This window comes from Marmota monax, unplaced genomic scaffold, assembly GCF_021218885.2.
Source record: "Marmota monax isolate L192 unplaced genomic scaffold, Marmota_monax_Labrador192_F-V1.1 WCK01_AAM20220418_F8-fsc00007, whole genome shotgun sequence".
NCBI lineage: Eukaryota > Metazoa > Chordata > Mammalia > Rodentia > Sciuridae > Marmota > Marmota monax.
This window is the reverse complement of record NW_026692781.1, coordinates 632,863-645,069: the sequence shown is the minus strand read 5'-3', so window position 1 is coordinate 645,069 and position 12,207 is coordinate 632,863. Positions and strand designations below refer to the sequence as shown.

Sequence of the window (12,207 nt, the reverse complement as noted above, 5' to 3'; positions counted from 1 at the left end):
CATAAAAGAAGACAAAATAGATTGATGAAAAATAAGTAACATCAACTCCCAGAACAATTATGAAGAATATAAAAAAAGAAGCAAAATGATGCTAAAACTAATGGAGCTATAATAAAAATAAAAATCTAAAAACATTGAAGACTAGAATATTATAAAGTATACATAAATTGGCAGGATAAATGAAAATAACACACAAAGGAATAAAAACATTCAGAAAATTCTAAAAAATTTAATTGCTGATATTAGTGATAACATTAATGATAAAAATAGGAATCAATTAAGAAGAAATAAAGTAAAGCAACTTTTTACAGGATTCTTCAGCTGGTATCACTTACCCTTTTTCCAGAAAAGCTTTGGTGATGCTCTTAGAGCTACCACTTCCTCAATTGTGGAAAAAATAACTTCTCCTAAATTACTAAAATGATGAAATTCTAATCTCAAAGAAAAGCTAACCATTTGGGGGGAATCCCTGAGTTTAATACACATATTAGATCACCTGAAAACAAAGTTTCTGAACCATTTATCACCTTCTAAATACAATTCACTTCAGTTTAATTTTAGCCAATGGTAGAAGACTTATTTGATTTATAAGATTTATACAAATCTCGTGTAAGTCTGCAAAATTGAATGTAAGATACCTATTGAGCATATTACCGAGTGTTCCTCATGCTACGTTCTAAGCAAACTTCTTTTCAGTTTAGTTCTTGGAATAAGCTTATTTTTTCACATACGACTGATAGAATTGTTTTTGTTTAGTTTTTTTCCTCAAATAAAATAATCTTTGTGACCCAGTGTGCTTCTATGTTCTCCTAGCTACTGGATACACTAGAGGTTAATTCCAGCCTCGATAATGTCATGTCCTTATACAATATTTCTAGTAAGCTTTACTCTTTCCCTCCATAGCTTTCTTTCTTAAATTGTTGTCCATGTACCATGTACACTGAATTCATTTGGGAAGCTAGTTAAAAATGCAGATCCTAGGGTCTTACCCTGGACTTCCCTTTAGAAATCTGAATCTTTAACAAGTAGCTCAAGTAATTCGGATGCCGAAGTTCTGAACTGCTTTAACGAGCCTCATTTTATGCTATAATTAATATGTAAGCCATGGCCTGCTTTTAAAGAAGAGTGAGATAGAAATCTTATTAAGATATAATGAAGCTTGGAGCATGAGGCCTCAGCAAGAGTGTGAAGCTGTATGTAGAAATGACTGTTCTTTCCAGTGGGCACTCGGGATGGCAAACACTCTCTCCCATTTCAAGCCCAAGCCATAAGATATATTTTTTTCTAGTGTGTAAATCAGTGATATTCTTAAAAATGGGGAGAAAAATGTAATTTCTCAAGCAATTCAGAACCTTCTGGAATGCATTTTCAATGTCTGTTGTCTTGCTCCTACTCAGTTTCTTATTCCCTTTTGGATAACCAGAACTTCCTACCTCATCCCCCTTTGTATCCCCAGTGAAAACCTCTAAAATATTTAAGAAAATATATTCAACATGATGTTTTGGTTATTTAATGTCATTCTCACTACATGTCAGGCAGGAGGCCAAAGTATTTAAAATCTAGTTACTTATGTTCTATGAAATCTAGGGAAGTAATGTTTATCAAGCTTGTAGCTGTGAAATAGAGGGTACTAACACTTAGTAAATGGATATAAATTTATTTAAAAATGCAATACTCAATCTCTGATTCATGGGTCTATCTGATGGTGTGTTACCTTTCCATCACTTTGACGAAATACCTGAGAAAAGCAACGTATAAAAAGGAAGGGTTTATTTTTGGCTCATGGTTTCAAAAGCTTCAGTCCATGGACACTTCTTTTGGGCCTGTGGTGATACAGTACATCATGATGAGAGTGCAAGACAGAGGCTTGTTCGCCTCACAGTGGAAAGGAAAAGAAGAGAGGAAGAGGAAGAGTGGTATGAGTCAATATTTTTAGAGTAAAGCGTTGGTTATGCTGTGGAGTTACCACTTCCTCAATTGTGGAATGAAGAACTTGCCCTAAATTACTAAAATACTGAAATTCTAATCTCAAAGACAAACTAACCATATTACTTTCAAGGATACAACCCCATGACCTAGCTTTCCACTACCCTCCACTTTCTGAAGATTCCATGGGCTGGGAACCAAACATTTCAATGAAATCTATTATAGATGTGTAAAATTACTAGAATTATTGTCATTCTAGAGAAAAATAATAAGTGTGATATACTATTGTTACTTCTAATAATGCCATCAAAACCTCCAGCTTTTATGGAAAACCTATTTTATGCCAGTTATTGTTTTAGAACTAGGGCCTTCTGAGAAACTGAGGCAGCATGAAAGACTCCTCTTCAAACCCTGATTCTTACGACTAAGTCAGAAATATTTCAGACATATCCCTCAAAATAATAGGCATGAGTTTATTGAAGGGGTAGGAAAAAGGGAAAGGGGACATTCTCAAGGGAGAGAGTGGATCTTCTCAGAGAGGAGAGGGACAATATGCCTTTCCTACACTCCAGTTTTATTGGGGATCTCAGAGAAGTTTCCAGAGAGTCCCACCTAGGTCCACCTTTTGACTGTTGACTGATAGCAGAGTGACATCAGACTTTCAAGTCTAGGTCACATTGACCCATGCTAACAGATTCTAATTAGATACCTAGTCATAGATTCCTACAGATTTTATGGTTAGGAAGAAATATCCTTATCTCCAAGAGTACCAGGATCTGGTCACAAAAGTCTCCTCCTTCAAGTAACTTGGGATCCTTTTATCAACATTCTTTTGGGCCTGCATTTCTCCTGCAGTTAACAGGTAGTTTGCTGAGGAATGTGACACATCTTATCCATTTAGGCCAGGCAGGGCTTCAGGTAAATTGCTTCTTAGAAAAGAAAGCCTGTGGGGGTCAGCCCAGTAGGCCCAGTGAGGTGAAGAATTATTCTCTTCACCTCATGTTCTGACCATTCACATCTGTCTATCCCCTAACATAATGATATAACTAAATTCATATAAACATGTGTATATATGTGCACATATGTATTAATTTAAAACATCATTTAATGCTAAGTATCCTATTTTGCTAGATATAATTCCCACTAACATATGTGGAACAAGAGATTGGACTGATTAAGAAACATGTTCAACATCATACAGCTAGTGGATGGCAGGCTCATGCCTGTGTTACCACAAAGTGAGAGAGGTCGGGGGGAGAGGCAGATGCCAAGTTATGATGTCACTTTCACACTGTGATAAAGTGACTCTAAGTTGCTGCAAGACACTGACAGGTGTTAATAATATTCTGTCTTTGGTGATAGAATAGAGAAAAGATTGGTGACTTAGAGGGAGAGTTCCTCTGGAGACAGAGATTTTAATACACTTTAAAATATGAAATTTAAACAGTTCTTTTTTTATCATAATAAGTGGTCAAGAGAGATTTGTTGGTGAGAATTCATGACCAATTAAATTTATGAGCATGGTGTAAGTGAATTGTAGTAAATATTATTTTAAATATCAATTGTGATCTTGAATCACATATTTTGTCTTTTGAAATAATCGTTCTTGGCTTATCTGTGCTAAGCCATCAATAATGACTAAAATGGAGAGGAGACTGATATCAGTTGTTATATTCAAAATAATAATTTGATTTCACTTAGCATGCTGTTTTTTTAGAATGCTAAAATTTTAGGAGCAATGAAGTTTGTTTGTCTTATCTTCATGAGCTAATAGAATTGGGTTTTAGGTGGAGAGGAAAAGGAACTAGAATATTGACCCATGGCACTGAAGTGGAGCATATGTTCCCCTACTCTGCCTCTTTGGTCTTTGAGGTATTTGAGGAAAAGAACCAAAGGGGAAGAAGAAAGGACCAGCAAGAAGAGAAGGAAGTACAAACAGAAAGATACCCCAATGTGATAGGGACTTAGAGAAACTGCTTTTGCAAAAAGCAACAACTCTTCATTTAGGCCTGCAGATGGGTAATGAAAAGCAGGATAGAGCTTGGCATCTCTGCCTTCATTTTGGATCAGGTCCTTGCTCGGCTATGCACATAGTCATGTTAATCATTTGAAAAGCGTTCATCTAAAATCTAGTAGTACATGTTTTATTCACCCTAAATCTACCTATCATATCCCATTCTGCCCCAAGACTGAGGCGAGATTTGCAGCATCGTGTTTCAGGCTCCAGTCATTGCCCTACTCAGCTGAGTCTGCCCATGGCAAGACTGCCCGTTAAGCAGGAGCAATCATCTCCTGGGAACTGAATTGCCCCCTTCCAGAATCATAGGTCTAATGCATAAACATCCTGACTAGCAAATGGAGATTTCCCCCTCAAATGGTAGGGACTTCTCTGAACCAGAATAGAACCAGAACCAGAATAGAAAATGATCAACCAGACCACAATTTCACCAGGACAGATTGTGCATTCCTCTTCAGCCCTAGTGCTTCCTCTGTTTAACCCTATAGCTCTCCTCAGCAACCACAGACAGGGCTGAGGTACTATATCTTGCTTTGCTTTCCCAATACAGTCATGTTGATTAAGTTTCCTTTCCCGATTCTTACCGTCACCTTTCTGCTTGGTTTTTGGGACAGGTGGCTAGTTCTGCTTTGTTGGGACCCCCCCTGGCCTAGGGTGCTGGTAACACAGAATGCTAGCACATTTTTAGACAGGGTAAGTGCATCAAAGCAGCCAGTGTCTGTGGCTCCTGGCTCCATGCATCCTGGAACATGCCAGGCACACTTCCTTGGAGGGTCAAATATCCTGCTTTGCGTTAGCTGTGTTTTATTGCTCAGTGGCTATAAGTAAACAAAGGATTCACAGTCAGAGTGCCCTCTGCATTCTAAATGGCCAAGATGCTGGGCTAACCTAACTAGAGTCTCTTTTTACACAGATCATGGAGCAAGAGAGCTGAAACCGAACCACATCAGAGTTGGTCAGCGATGAGATATCTGTCAAGGATTCATGGCAGAGTGGCTTGCTGGAAGAAAAACACAAAATCTCTTCTAGGGATACTGCAGAACAAATGAGGTAATTCCCAGAGAAGGCCTGGAGCTTTCCTGAAAAACGGTACTGGGACTATCAGAGGTACATAAACTGCTACTTGGCCATAAATTTGTGTTTGTGGAGAGTAAATTGAAATTTCTGTTAGCCAACAAGGACAGCTGTACCAGGACAAAAAAGAAAGTAGAAGTGAGATTCCTCCCCGCCCCTCCTCAGTTTGTTCCTCCAAACAGGCAAACAAATAGATAAAGAGTGGCAGATATGACCTCAGGGAATGGAACCATGCCAAAGGCTATTGATGCAAGAAAGAGATTAACCCAGCTTTTTATTTCTTTTAAGAGGGACATTCATGTTGTGTATTTAGTGAATTACCTGGGATTGTGTTTACTTTGAATTTTATTATATTTATTTGGTAATTGGATCCATAGCTCACCTGCTTCTACTGGGTAAAGGATATCCCAGTGTGTGGTTAGTATTTGGTTGTGAGCTGGCTTCTGGGCTAGCCAAATTTTTGAACTGACCAAAAAGTACTTGTTTATTTGGTGTATCAGCCGCTGCTAACTAGAAAAGCTTTCTGAAAGTATCTTAGTCAAGAAGGATGTTTATTGAACATAACAAGCAGTGCAGAGGTTGTTTGGGTCCAAGAGCTGAGTGATCCATCAAGGGCCCAGGGGTAAATCTGTCGCTGAGATCTGCCACACTCGGTGTGTCAGCTTTGCCCTCAGAATGGCATCCGTCTGGTTGAACCTCAATTGGCTGATGTAGTGCCATTTATTATACCCTGATGCAAAAAGGTCCAGAGGACAAAGGATGCTGTCTCCTTCTCTCTCACTTTCTAAGGAGCAAGGAAATCTTTCACAGAAATCCACTTGACAGACCGCCCCCCCCCCCCCATATACACACCCTGCCTTGGGTCACATGACTATTCCTTAAGCTCTGATCACTGGAAGGAAGTATACGGAGTGGAATGGATGTGGGGGACACAAACATATTAGCTATTTCAGTTTGCAAACATTCAGTAGAAAACTTCAACAGCCAATGCTAGCAATGTTGATTTGTCTATTACAATGTTGGCTTAGTTCTTGTCATTAATTAATTGTTGTCTCCTCAAGTTTATAGTTGTCTGTTGAGGACAAAGTCATAAAAAATATCAACCTCCAAAATCTACTTCTCACTTCCAGAAAATTGTTCTGAATACCGAAATGAGCTTGTGTTTTCTTATTCTACTAATTTTTTAGAGGTGTGACAGAAATAAACAGGAAGACAGAAATAAACTTTCTTATCAAATTAATAAATATGTATGTTTTGATAATCATGTATTCAGCTGGTATGGAGGGAACAATATAAAAGAAAGTCAAGATTTCATCTTTATTTGGCCATTACATAGTGATATTTTTACTAAAGAGTTGCTTTATTGATGTGTTTATTCAGACTAATAATAATGATGAATTTCTGTCAACACACTGAGAGCAAGACATGTGTGATACAGAACAGCCAGCCTAGTCTTTTAGTTTACCTTAAAATAACTCCAAAGTGCTTAACATACATGTGAAAATACATCTATCAGGTGTGGGTTTTATGTTTGCAATTAATTCATTCTGGTTTGCTTCGTCTCCTACATTAAAATGAAGGTAAGGGCTATCCACTATGCTTTTTAGCTTAGACACTCCATTCCTCACACAGGGCTCTATACATAACCTCCCAGTAAGATAACTGGCTTATCCTAATTCCATCTCAGCAAACACTACCACAGAATCTTCTTATTTTCTAGGTTTAGAAACTCGGGCTTTTTTTTGTTTCCTATACCATTCAGGTTTAAATCCTGCTACCTCAGTTTATTAATTTTGTAACTTGGACAAGTTATTTAACCTATCTGCTCCTGCTTCTTTATTTGTAAAATAGGAATAATAACTGTATTAATCTCATGAGATGGGTACTGGTGATTAAATGAGCTAATATGCATAAATTACATGGGAGTATGGGAGACATAGTAATCATTTAACAGAATTTTGTTGATTATTATTATTTAATCTTTAAAGTCATCTGGTTAGGAAAGGTACACCAGCCAGATATAATTTTAGAACTCTTGAAATACATAAAGTAGTATATAATATGCCTTGTAGTAGGTTCAATGGTTGTCATTGCAGTGTGCTGAAGGCTGTATGTATGTTTTCAGTCAAATATGATGCTATTGGTCACATACACTCTCTGAGAATATATGATAAATGTCAGACAACAATTGGTCCTAAATGAAAATTCTATTAGAAAAAAATAGTGTTCTTTAATAAAGGATAGTTAATTGGTCCATCTTATCTTTTAGATTATTCACTTCCAATGATAGCTTGTTTTGTTGATACCAAGAAAAACAGCATCTTTCCTTTGACAGTAAACTACATTTTTTTCTAATAACTCACTCTGCCATCATAAGGACATGAAAACACATCTTGAATTTTTTTTCTGATAGCTCACATTGTGTGACATAGAGCACCTTTCCAACCTTGAAGATGACAAATTCACAGCTTTCCAACATAATTTCGTTTCCATGGGAACAGACCAGAACTAATCAATTTTGTCTGCAATATAACCATAAAAAAGTCTTTCGGAGGGAAAGGGAAAGATTTTTAACAGGATATAGACCAATAAAATTTGCAAATTTTTCTGCTATTCTTGAAAATTAGTCAAGATAACAATCCATGGACCATATAACTAATGGCAAGAAAAGGAGTTTGGGTTTGATAGTGTCATAGCATATCCCAAATATTTGCTATGCGACTTTTCTCAGATTCTGATTTATTAGCAAATATTAGCACTTGTACTCATTGTATTGGTCAGTTTTATATACTTTCATAAGTTTATGATAGTATTATAGCACACTGATATGTAAGCTGGGGAAACCAAATAGATCTGTATAAATCTATTTTTCTGTAATTATTTACATATAGCTTAGATCTTCAAAATCAAATCATACATAGCAATATTTAAGACAAATATATAAACTATAATAGGAAGTCAATGAAGCACAGAAGGTATAGAAAAATGTTTTGCCTCAAAGCAACAATTTATGTTTATCAGTAGATGTTTCAGTGAAAATTACTTAGCTTCTTTGGGCCTGTTCTTCATTTATTTTAAAAGCAAAGAGTGACTAATTGTCAAATCCAATATATGCCTTTTAATTAGCATCCTGGAAATTCCTCTTTTGGGGTCCAGGTAATCATACTGACTTCATTGTCTAATATTCTCTGCTTCCTCTCTTTAAAGCTTGACAGTCCCACAAGGTCTGCCTATTCACCTTTCCACTTTTCTCCTAGGCAATGTCAAAAGGATTCCCAGATTCAGCTTCAACCCATGACCCCTTAATCAACATTTCTCCAGCTCAGACAGCTTCCCTGCATCTCAGACACATATTTTTAATTACCTACCAGATATCCCACAGGCATCTTAAACTAAACAGGTCCCAGACAGAATTTATTATGCTTACAAACCTTCTCCACTTCTCTATTGGACTAATGTCAACTTGTGCCTTAAGCTGAAAATCCAGAAATGAGACTAACTCCATAACTCTTCTTCATTCTTTGTATCAAGTCAGTGCAAAATCTCACTGATTTTCTATCTTCCATGATCTTGCCTTGAATATACTCTTTGGTCTCAGTTTTTTTCTTCCCTAACTTTCTGATGGCCTACCATCTTCCAGGTGCTATGTTCAGCCAATAGGTGCAATTTCTCATTGGAATTTTTCTGTTGACTCTGCAGAGGATGTGCTTTCATTGCTATGAGCAAGAGAAGCTAAAGAGTATAAAGGATTTTAAAGCAGTTAGAATGTAGCAGAGCCAGGGCTTGAGTCCAGGTCCAATGCCAAGTCCATGCCCATTAGCAGCAGAGCTATAGTAAGACCCTCTTTGCTCCTTTGTACCAACTGCTTTTTTCTAGGGCAGCTTTCCTCAAAGTGTGGATTTTCTGAAACTGGAGGCCTCTGGAGCCTTTTGGAGGAAAGGGCTGTGACATCTAAAATATTTTCACAATAATACTAAGCTGCCACTTGCCTGTTTTCACAGTTTGGGCTTTTGTACTGGTAGTGCAATAGTTATGGGGGTTAAATGGCTACTGAAGTGGCTTCAAACTGGAGAAATTGTTTTTGTTTACTTCATTGCTATACACTCTAAGTAATAAAACAAATGCCAGTTCACATGTGAAATCTCTGATGAAACAGTTAATATTAATTTTGTTAAACTTCAACCCTAAAGAGTACACATTTTTAGTATTATTCTGTGTGATGAAAGTGGAAGAGTACATAAAGTATTTCTGGAGCATGCTGAAGCACCCTGGTTCTCTCAGAAACATTTGTGTGATTATTGGAGTCAGGAGCTGAATAAGTCACTTTATTTATTTTTTTCATGGAACACCATTTTCACTTGAAAGAATAACTGACAAACGATGGTTATTCAGACTTGGTTATTTGGCACATATATTCTCAAAAATGAACAAAGGAAAATCCTGTCACTTTGGGAAAAGCAAATGACAGCATTTGTTGTCAGTGTTAAAACTGGAGCTTTTAAGTGGAAATTGGAATTTTGCAAAACTTTCACCTGCCACTGGGAGCCTTACAGCCTTCCAAGACATTATGGCTTTTCTCATGACATCACTGGCGATATTAACAAATGTGATTCTTGGGTATTATATGATGAAATTTGCCAAAACTTGGAAGATCTGCATACCAATGAACTGATAATTTCCAAATGACCCATGCATGATGGTACAGAATCATGCATAATTAATTAAAAGACTCATTCAAAAGGCGAGCTTGATCAAAAGTTTATGGACGTAGTTTCAGATTCCACATTGAAACTAAATTTAATGAATTACCATTTCTGGAATCTTGATGTATTATCAAAGAAGAATATTACCTGAAAGGAAATATATTTTTCTCCCTGTTCATTAATAATTTTAAGGGACATGGAAACTAAAGAAAACTATTGCTTAAGGACTACACCCTTCCTGCCTGCCCTTCATACTGCTGCCATATTTTCAGTCTTCAAGTTGACCATGTCACTGTTCTTTCATGGTTTACTCTAGTATGTTGTAAAGACCCTTGGTGACCTCTCCTGCCTAACTTTCCAGCCCTATTTCACCCCACCTCCTTTTGTGCAGATTGATGTACACCCATAACAAACTTTTTTTTAGTTCTCTGTACTTTTCTTGTCTGTGTCCACACACATGCAGTCCTCTGTTTAGTGTGTCTCTATTGATATGTCTTCCTACATCCCTTCTCCTACTACTACCACCAACAACCCTGGTCAAGTTCCATGTAGCAAGTTGTACTCTGATACTACTTTCCCAGGGTAACTCCCTGAACTATAACTCTTCTTTCCTTCCTTGGGCAGAATAAATCAAACACTTTAATGACTTCAGATAATAACCAGCTGTACATAATTGTATTATAATAATTTGTAAAAGCATCAGTCTCCCCGATGGAATGTCAGCTTCTTAGAAGGAGGGACCATCAAAGCCTGGTTCAAGCAGTTTAGATAGATAACAGACCTTCAATAATATTCTTGAATAAACAACCCCCCAAGGTTTCTTCCAAGTTTGAAAATCTATAGTTGATTCCTATAGCACATATCTTGAATCACAATCTTTTAATTAAATAACAAAGGGATGCATTTGCTTACACACACACAATCATGCACGCAGGGTTTTTGATTTGTTGTTGTAGTTGTTTTGGTTCCAGGGATTGAACCCAGGGGTACTTAATCACTGAGCCACATCCCCAGCTCCTATTTACTTTTTTTTTTTTTTTAATTTCGAGACAGGGTCTTGCTAAGTTGCTTAGGGCCTCAGTAAGTTGCTGAGGCTGGCTTTGAACTTGCAATGCTTCTGCCTCAGCCTCAAGAGTAGCTGATATTACAGGCCTCCAGACTCTTCATTTTTTAATCAAAAGATTCATATCCTCAGATTTTTTTCCTTGTCTTTTTTTGTTCTTGAAAAGAGACTTCTGGAGAAACTTTGTTATATTAAATATGATGTATTTTAATAAATCATAATGCACATATACCCATTAATAATATATATTCCATACCAAGTCGTCAGTATGAATTAATTTTTAAAAGTCTGTTCTAATGTGAATATAAAGTTATGTAAGAGCTCTGTATAATAAGCTCACAAAGGACAAGAAAGAAGAGAGAAAAATTAAAACAGAACTGCCAAAGAACCATGACAGATTTCTGAACAGCAAAGCTATAGATGAAGCTATGAGAAACTCAACCCACTGAGTTCTTTAGTGTCAAAGCCTACGCAAACAATGAAAAGCCCCAATTCCCCTTACAGGGGAAAAGCTGAGAGTCTGGTAGCCTGTCTGCTCAGGATTTAGAGACAATATTCTGAGAATTTCACAGAATTTAACTAAGAATCAAACTGTTTATTGTATCCCTTGATAAATAAATAAGAAGATACATGAATTATTTCTTTGACAATAAATGTTTATGATTTTATGATGGCATATTTGTCCGCATCACTTTAGAGACATCATAATCTGTTAAGAGATTTCCATGGTTGATATTTTAAATCTAATTTTATTTTGAAACTTTAGGAATAAGGAGTCTCCAATTAAGTGAAATGTCAGCCTTTTATCTCTATCTCAGAGTATTGCCACCTTTGTGATGAACTACTTTGATGATGCTGAGGTTTTGCAAGTTTCAGTGACACAGGCAAAGTGTCCTCGGCAGGCTCAGTGCTAACCCAAATCTCCCATTCCAATTTCTGCATGTTTTTCAGTGTATTGTCAATAAGGAAACCAAAAGCAATTCAACTAAATGCTTAAATACAAACACAGCCTTTCTTCTTTCCTAAGAAGCAAGCGTCTTGCAGAGAATTTCTGTAAGTCAGATTTGTCATGCTGTTGCATTCTCATTTAGCACTTGGAAGAATCACAGGCATTCAATTTGTGACAGGTGATGAGAGACAGGTGGATTGCACATCTTTAGGTTTTGAGATTTGCAGAAAATGCTCAAACTTGTCCTGCATTTGAAAGTACACAGCCTGGTGTTGAGTCGACCACAGTGTGACTATCAAAATTGACGTGAGATGGGTGAAGACATTAATTCAATGTTGTGTTGTCTTCCACAGATTTAAAAAGCACACCAAAAATATGATTAATTGATTTTTTTGGAGTAAAATAAATTGTTCTCAGATGTTCTAATTCATGTGCTAATCGATAATAAAAAAATACAGAACCGCAAAACATGAGT

General features: G+C 36.8%; 1 protein-coding gene across 5 annotated transcripts in view; it reads left to right on the top strand.

Annotated features, from left to right (window-relative positions):
* The window catches only part of Scn3a (sodium voltage-gated channel alpha subunit 3), a 116,312-nt gene that overhangs the window by 15,067 nt on the left and 89,038 nt on the right, over positions 1 to 12,207 (top strand). For all 5 annotated transcript variants that reach the window (XM_046447580.2, XM_046447575.2, XM_046447587.2 and 2 more), the window contains exon 2: positions 4,857 to 4,993. The gene's annotated coding sequence lies outside the window, so the exon portion shown is untranslated. The remainder of the gene's footprint in view (positions 1 to 4,856; positions 4,994 to 12,207) is intronic.